This window comes from Helianthus annuus, chromosome 10 (genome assembly GCF_002127325.2).
Source record: "Helianthus annuus cultivar XRQ/B chromosome 10, HanXRQr2.0-SUNRISE, whole genome shotgun sequence".
Taxonomy (NCBI): Eukaryota; Viridiplantae; Streptophyta; class Magnoliopsida; order Asterales; family Asteraceae; genus Helianthus; species Helianthus annuus.
The window spans coordinates 158,771,795-158,781,189 of record NC_035442.2 but is presented as its reverse complement, the minus strand read 5'-3'; the positions used below and the strand labels follow the sequence as shown (position 1 = coordinate 158,781,189).

The window sequence follows — 9,395 nt, the reverse complement described above, 5'->3', positions numbered from 1 at the left end:
ACACTCACCAATTCACAACAAAATTGACACACAGAAAGGTAAGTTTCCATGTGGGAATGGAACCCATTTTCTCGCAATAGTTCATTCAATTTCACCTTTTATTCTTGCATACCAAACATTTGCAAAGTGATAATAATTAAAAAAAACTTTTAAAATAGGCTCTCATCTCTTATTTTACAACTTTATAGTTATTAAAATTTAAAGGGTTCTCTACCTAACGTATCTAAAGCCCTTAAAAGCACATCGTCCATGAATATTGTTGATATGTAATAATCAACATATATTTCTTTGAATTTACGTTTTGGATCTTTTACTTGAAATTTCCAGGAAACTTTCACTCTGATGTTGTCCAAGTGAGAGGACACAGAAAACTTTAAAAATGAAGCTAAGTTGTTTTTGAACAGAAGGATGAAGTTAAGTGCATGGACCATGCATATGGTGCACCTACCCTACCCTACGCTGTCTTTTTATTATAATCTGGATTTATACTTCTTATATTAACTCTTTTCATACCTTCTGTAAACACAGACACTTTGCGTGAAAATATCATCGTCAATATTTTTTTTTGAAAGGTGAAGTTCTCAACAGACGGATGATTCACGCCAGACGACTCGGCCCTGCCCCATTCTGTCCCGAGGACTATGTTGTCTTAACCGGGTCCACGCCTTAGTAGAATAGGACATTTGGCTTTCCCCGAGAAAATTTCAGGCCCCCTACCACTTAACAGAAGTTGCACCCTCCACACGAGCCGCCGCCTGTCGAGACTGACCGACTCGCTGGAGTAAATGCACCCTAGTAGAAAACTCGGGTTCCCTCATGCTCGAACCGGAGTCCAAACCATCATTGGGTTGGGGATAACCCCAATGCCTCACATTTGATGAAGGTGAGGATCGAACCGGCGCCACTCACATGGCACAAAGTTCTTTCCACCACTCCACCAAAGGGTCATTGGCTTATCGTCAATATCTGATGAGTTAGTCTAAATGTATTTAAATAAATATCACAAAACACATTTAATATCATTCATAAATAATTATTGCCATCTACATATGATTTATGACAACTCATATGGTTTTTCTTGATGAAAGACAATATTATATATGATGAGCTGAGCACCAGACAACTTTTAGCAAAAGGAACATTATTTTGTTTAACGTGTGGATTATATATTTTGTTCTATTTAAACAAAATATAGATTTATATTTCATACGAGAAGTTACTTCGTAATGTATACAAACAAGGTACCTTTTAGGGCTCCTCCCCTAGCTCCTTTTCAGGTTTGATCATCCGAGTACTTTTGTTCATCAGCATAGATGGTTGGGTTTATGTTTAGGTTTAGGTTTCGTCTTCATCGTTTAACTTCGTAATAAGTATGTGGACTGACTAGCATATGATCAACTTTTACCAAAGTTAATAATATTTTACTACGTACACAATGACCAACTTCATAAATTTATAGGTTTTTGTTAAAATGTTATATTATTTGATCATCCATTTGGGCCATTTGATCTCTTGTTAAAGTGGGCCTGTTTATGGGCTGGTTGTTACTAATCTGTTTGGTTTGTTGGTCTGTTATTGTTGTTGTTATGGATCAGATATTTTGAAGGGGTAAAGTGTAAGTTGCAAGGGCTTCGATTGCCGTCTTGATACTGCGAGGTGCTATGTGTAAATGTTCCACATCCAGAATATAAAAGGGATCTTTCTCTCTCATTCAATCATTCACTCCTCTTCAAAGTTGTTACATTCACTCTGTTTAGATCTAGGGTTTTCTGCAAAAGTGTTGCAGCTGTATTCGTTGTTGTTGATCTCTCTCCTTTGTTTTGAGAGATTGTTCATACGGTTTGATAGATGATCATCATCTGTGGATGATCATCAGATTTGTTTTGTATTTCTGTACTTGTTAGATCTTACTATTGTAAGATCATCTGGGTTTTGGGGGGTAACGTTTTGGTTTGGGTTAAATAAGAGCTTTGTCACCGTTTTGTCGCTAGATCTGTGTTTGTATATCTTGTGTTTCGTTTGATTCATCTTTAAACCATGATTGTTAACATGGTATCAGAGCTTCATCGCTCCTGATCTGTTGTTTTCCGCTGTTTGATTCTGATTCTTTTGTTTTTGTTTGTGTTTAGGTTCTTCCCTGGTATTCTAGGGTTTGGATCGGCTTGATCTTGGGAATATTAGTTCAGATCTGTTCACTGAAACCCTATCTTAGGGTTTCTTGGGTTGTGTGAGAGCTTGTTTACTGCTGGAGTTCATACTGCGTTGGTCTCTAAAACCCTTGAAGGTTTTAGGGCAAACTAACCTGTGTGACACTTGATCTTCTGCATATCAGGTTTAGTAGTTCTTGAAAACTACGAATCTGATATATATTCAAGAAATTGCACCCTTTGTAAGATCGTTCCTTCCTATCTTGTTTTTTTGTTGATTGGATAGTTGAAGTCGGGGTAGTGAGGACCGGCACATATTTGTATTGTTTGTTTTGTGTTTCTTGGTTGGTTGTTGTTAGTCTTTGTTCTGTTGTTAGGGTTTGGCTCCTGAGTAAAGGCTTGTCCAGGCACCTTTGAGTGATGAACCTGGAATCTGGTCCCTGACTCAGTTTCGCCTTAGTTTTTTGTTTGTTTGGTTCTTTGTGTGTTTTCTGTTGATAACCTGCTGTTGTCTGTTTGAATACTTGGTGTTTTTTTGTTGATTGTCATTATGCCTCCTGAAACTGCTCCTAGTACTTCTCAGACGTTGATTGGTAAATTGGATATAGGAGATCCGTTGTACTTACATCCTAGTGACTCCAGTAGTTTAACCATTGTTAGTATTAAACTCAAAGGAACTGAGAATTATGCTGTGTGGTCTAGTGCCATGAAATTGGCTTTAGAAGCTAAAAACAAGTATGGGTTTATAGATGGTAAGGTGGAAAAGTCTAAGGATGATGAAATATTGGCAGCTCAATGGGATAGATGCAATTCTGTTGTGCTTACTTGGTTATTGAATTCTATTTCAGAAGAACTGTTTCTTGGTCAAGTTTTTTCTAAATTAGCTTCTGAAGTTTTTGAAAATCTAAAATATTTTTATGAGCTTGTTTTAACTCAGTTTAAAAGAAAGATTAAAATGTTTAGGAGTGATAATGGAACTGAATTTATAAATAATCAAATGGTTGATTTTTGTAAACAAAAAGGTATCATTCATCAAACTTCTTGTTCATATACCCCACAACAAAATGGGGTAGTTGAACGAAAACATAGACATCTTTTAAATGTTGCCAGAACTTTGATGTTTCAGAGTGGCCTACCTCTGAAGTTTTGGAGTGATTGTGTGCTAACTGCTGTGTATATAATTAACAGGTTGCCATCTTCTGTGTTGAATGGTAAGAGTCCTTATGAGCTCATGTTTAGTTTTAAACCCTCTTTGTCTCATTTTAGGAATTTTGGGTGTCTTTGTTTTAGTACTATCTTAAATGAATCAGATAAATTTGCTTATCATGCTGATAAGTGTGTTTTGATAGGTTATTCAAATGTAAAAAAGGGTTATAAATTGTTGAGTTTGGATACAAATAAGGTTTTTTATTCAAGAGATGTAAAGTTTTATGAAAGTGTTTATCCTTTTAAGTCAAAACAAGTTAGTGATAGTGGTATGCATGATAAGAGTTTAAATCTGTTAAACTTTTTTGATAAATATGAAACAAGTACACCTGAAGTTCCTTCTACTCCCAATGATGAAGAGGGTGCTACTGAATCTCATGACACAGTCAGTGATGATCAGCAGCCAGCTCCCTCTACATCTGCCACTCCAGAACAAACTGACATAAGTCATGAGTTTGATTCTAGTGTTGATAGTAGTAATAGGGTGGAGTTAGGTGAGGCAGAGGAAACTGATGTGTTAGTAGATGAGATTAACCCATCTGAGGGAACTCAAGTGAGTTTAAGAAGGTCTTCTAGGAATGTTTCTGTGCCTAAGAAGTTTCAGGATTTTGTGCTTAATTGTTCTGTGAAATATGATCTTAATAAAGTGTTGAGCTATTCTTGTTTGTCTGCTGAAAACAATGTGTTCATAAGCTGTTTAAGTAAGTCTGTTGAACCCAGTAGTTATAATGAAGCTTCAAAAGACCCTAAATGGGTTGAAGCTATGAACCTTGAAATGGAAGCCTTGTTAAAAAATCAAACATGGGAATTAGTTGAGTTACCTGTTGGTAGAAAACCAATAGGTTGTAAATGGGTTTATAGAATAAAATATAAGTCAAATGGTGAAATTGAACGTTATAAAGCTAGACTTGTTGCAAAAGGGTATAATCAGAGAGAAGGTATTGATTTTGGTGAAACATTTTCACCTGTTGTGAAAATGGTTACCATCAGATGTGTTTTAAGTTTAGCTGTTCAAAATGGTTGGACTCTATACCAGTTAGACATTAATAATGCCTTTCTATATGGGTCAATTACTGAAAATGTTTACATGACATTACCTGAAGGTTATTATGATAAGAATAATACTAAAGTGTGCAAGTTAGTTAAATCCTTGTATGGGCTTAAGCAAGCCCCCAGAAAGTGGAATGAGAAACTAACTGATGTTTTAGTTAAAGTTGGTTTTGTTCAGAGTTCATGTGATCATTCTTTGTATATTATGTGTAAATCATCTGTTTTGCTTGTGTTACTTGTGTATGTAGATGATATAATTGTTACTGGCAACAGTGTTGCTGAAATTGAAAGAGTTAAAGCCTTGTTAAGTGATCACTTTAAAATTAAAGACTTAGGTGTTCTTAAATACTTTCTTGGGTTAGAAGTTGTGTATGACAAATCTGGTCTTTGTCTAAACCAACGAAAGTATTGTTTAGAGTTGTTGGCTGAGTTTGGGTACCTTGGGTGTAAACCTGCAGGTACTCCAATAGAGTTAAGCCATATTGTTAATAAGAAAAGTATTGAAGAAAAAGAAGAGTTAGTTAATATTACTAACTATCAGAAGTTGATTGGCAAATTGATCTATTTGTCATTGACTCGTCCTGATATAAGTTATGCTGTGCAATATTTGAGTCAGTTTATGCATAAACCTCTATCAGTTCATCTTAAAATTGCTTTAAGACTGTTAAGGTATCTAAAGCTTAGTCCAGGAAAAGGTTTATTGTTTAAAAGAAGTGATAACTTTGATTTGTCATGTTTTGCTGATTCTGATTGGGCTAAGTGTATAGATACTAGGAGATCAGTTACTGGTTTTTGCATATTTTTAGGTGATAATCTTGTATCATGGAAAAGTAAGAAACAGTCTACTGTTTCTAGATCAACAGGTGAGGCTGAATATAGAGCCATGTGTTCAGCCACCTGTGAACTTGTCTGGATTGTGAACGTTTTAAGTGAACTTGGTGTGAGTTGCAAGTTACCTATTCAGGTATTTTGTGACAGTAGTGCTGCTATATCAATAGCAGCAAATCCTGTGTTTCATGAACGTACAAAGCATTTTGAGATTGATTTGTACTTTCTGAGAGAAAAGGTGTCAATTGGGTTTATAGTTACAAGCAAGGTTGATACTGAAGATCAACTTGCTGATATTTTCACAAAAGGGTTAAGTGTTACCCAGCATAATGCATTTTGTAAACAGCTGGGCATGATAGATGTGTTTAAACCAAATGGATGAAGGGGGGATGTTAAAATGTTATATTATTTGATCATCCATTTGGGCCATTTGATCTCTTGTTAAAGTGGGCCTATTTATGGGCTGGTTGTTACTAATCTGTTTGGTTTGTTGGTCTGTTATTGTTGTTGTTATGGATCAGATATTTTGAAGGGGTAAAGTGTAAGTTGCAAGGGCTTCGATTGCCGTCTTGATACTGCGAGGTGCTATGTGTAAATGTTCCACATCCAGAATATAAAAGGGATCTTTCTCTCTCATTCAATCATTCACTCCTCTTCAAAGTTGTTACATTCACTCTGTTTAGATCTAGGGTTTTCTGCAAAAGTGTTGCAGCTGTATTCGTTGTTGTTGATCTCTCTCCTTTGTTTTGAGAGATTGTTCATACGGTTTGATAGATGATCATCATCTGTGGATGATCATCAGATTTGTTTTGTATTTTTGTACTTGTTAGATCTTACTATTGTAAGATCATCTGGGTTTTGGGGGGTAACGTTTTGGTTTGGGTTAAATAAGAGCTTTGTCACCGTTTTGTCGCTAGATCTGTGTTTGTATATCTTGTGTTTCGTTTGATTCATCTTTAAACCATGATTGTTAACAGTTTTGTAATTCGTAAAGGGTTGGATAGGGAGACTATTTCTTGTTGATGGAGAAAGAGGAAGGGAAAGAAGAAGGTGCTGAAGTAGAGATGGGGAAAGGGGACCCTAGCAGAACCCCATTAGAAGTAACTGAATTATTGTTGGTTACCTAACTTGCCCACTAATGCACAAGTTGTTGTTACCGACCGATTGCCATTGCTCGGAGCTGTTGTTGATCAGTACTAACTTACTATAGACGACCATTTCTCGTTGATGGATTAAGTAGTTATTGATCAGTGTTAACTTACAACTAAAGATTACCACTAACGATCAGTTATGTGTTAACTTACAACTAATGATGACCACTAACGATAAGTTATGTGTTAACTTACAACTAACGATTACCACTAATGATCACTTATGTCTGTTGAACAATGAACAGTTTCAATGTTACTTTCCATCAATCATGTGAATCTGAAGCACCTTCCAGTAGGATTTCAAAGTGGTTACATAAAAAAAAGGTGTTCCATCGTGGGCGCCACTCAATGGCTAGTAATGAAACCCCAGCAGGGGCTCTGCCCTTAGACCCCGCTAGGGAGCTTTCCCCCTAAACCCCCACATGGGGGTGTTGCCTTCTTGAATCTTTCGGGTTCGTCGGTTACTAAAATTATGATAATCTCGAAAGTACACACTTCATAACTTGTATCAATATATGTGAAATAAATTTCACTAATGTCTAAAGTAAATCCAACTATTATAAAATGATTTAGTTGACACTAAAATCACAAACAATACCAACTAACTTAAATACAGACTTGACTTAATGAAAGTGGAATTTTATATTATATCTACACTCAACAACTCCATACATTAAGATCAGTTACAAAATTAATCATTAACCCATTGATTATTTTCATTAGGTTTAAGATTTAGCTTAATGAATTTTGTACGTCCTAACTCGTATTAAGAGTTAACATAGAATCTTTTTAGTTCTTGATAAATGTTAATTACATAAAATAATTGATAAAACTAAAATAATCAACAATATTATATTGGTTACAATGTGATATATCCAACTTTTTTATAGTTGAAACTTAGAATATATTGATAAAAAAATGAGACATAATGGCCACCAACAACCAATGATGATAGGTAATTACCAAGAAATTTCATAAAGTCTTAGCTTTTGTTTTTATTTATATATTTGCAAGTATTTACTACATATTTATATCTAGCTTTTATGTTTCTAACAACCCGCTCACCCCTATAGAGAAATATACCACTTGTTTATGCTCATGTTAAAATAAATTGTTTGTTACATAATTTGATTAATCAATCATATTGACGCTATAAAACAGACTTTTAGTTGAGTTGGGAATATTGTGGAAGACTCTTCATAATTTCTATGGTGTCAAATCATAACAAGTTATTATACCTTGAGAGCAAGTCACTTTATGATCTACCTAAACACAACTTATGGTTGATTCCTTGCAGTGATTAGACGATTTAAAATAAAAATAAAATATTAAATTAAAATACACTCTTAAATAAGAGGACGCTTCCTTATTTTTTTTAAAGTAAACTTCATTATAAAACGACCAACGATCCACGAAACGGGGCGACCCAAACAACAAAAACCAGCTACATATTCACAAAATTATACCAATCGATCTAAGAAATGTATCTAGATTTACTCCTGCTACTAATCCATAAAAAACCTAACGATTTAATCTCGCTGACGATGTCATTCACCTTTACTTGTTTGCTTTCAAACCTTAATTTGTTAAGCGCCCTCCAAATGCACCAGCACTCCACCCTCAAAATACCGATGAAAACTTCCTTGGCTTTACCCGAGAGACCCACCGAATTATGCACTTACAGAATCTCCCTGACCGAACTACAGATAACAGTGGGAATTCTTATTGCTCATCACTTCAAATTCTGTCATTTAATTATCCTTTAATCAACAATCTGAAATTAAATCCCCCAATTACTTCATATTGTGCATTACTTAATTTGTGTACTAATTAGAAATCATTTGGTTGTGAGTTTTTAATATAGGGTTTCCGATCCCTCAGTTATTTCAGGATGTGGATTAGTTATTTACTTCAGGTTAGTTTTAGTTTTACAGTTGTTTTTTTTTATTTCAAGAGGTATTGATTTGCCTCATCCTTTTCTTATGTCGATTTCGTTCTAATCAGAAAGAAGGATACATGGAACGTCTTGAATCCTTTACACGGACTGTCACTTTCAACAAAGATCTGAACTGAATTGTCGCCGCCAAAATCACCGATGAGGAGCAAGATGAAGAAGAAAGATATGACGTTAGTTTTTCTGAATGTTTTTATTTAACATCTTTATGTACCTTGACAATCTATTTGGAAACTCTAACTTGATACATTATTTTATATCTATAATACACAAACAGAAAATTGAAGAAGACGAGATGATCTACAGAAAATGGTGTTGTCGTTTGATTCACCTTCTATAAACACTTAATAACTTTAATCGTCATTTGTTTATCATGTCGTAAACCATAACGTTTCATACTTAATAATTGAATGATTATTCATTGTTAGGGTTCTTCACAAATTAATTCATTCATATAGATCCATCAATATATTTCATGTTTGTATAGGATTCCCTATTTAATTAAGTATCCAGACTATTAATTTGGTTCTAATTGGGTATTTTGAATATAATTAGGGGTTAGATTAGTAATTCATATACTTAATTTATGTATTAATGGTTTAGATTAGCTTGTGGAGTGTGATCACTCCAGCGGTTGGGAAGGGTTTCTGATCTCTCAATTATTTCAGGATATGTATTAGTTATTTACTTCAAGTTTGTTTTCATTCTATGCTTAGTTTTATATTTAAAATTGTTACTTCAATTTCAAGATGTACTGATTGTCTCATCTGATTGTTATGTTCATTTTGTTGTAATGAGAATGAAGAAGTCATGGAATGACTTGAATCTGTTGCACAGATTGTTGATTCTGACAATGATTTGAACTTAATTGTCGCCTCCATAGTCACCGGTGAGGGGCATGATGAAGAAGATAGATATGAGGTTAGTTTTCCTGAATGTTTTTAATTTAACATGTTACCTTTATAATCTTTTTGGAAAACCTAACTTGATATTTTATTTTTGATATTTTCTATTAGTTTTGACAAATATGAAAACGGAGTTGCCTTCTCCATAGTCACG

At 34.6% G+C, this 9,395-nt stretch overlaps 1 long non-coding RNA gene across 1 annotated transcript; it reads left to right on the top strand.

Moving 5' to 3' along the window:
- The first annotated feature begins 537 nt into the window (after positions 1-537).
- LOC118483192 lies at positions 538-1,990 on the top strand. Its single transcript, XR_004869842.1, has 2 exons — positions 538-883; positions 1,596-1,990. It is a non-coding gene; the product is annotated as an uncharacterized LOC118483192 (long non-coding RNA).
- The last annotated feature ends 7,405 nt before the right edge of the window (positions 1,991-9,395 follow it).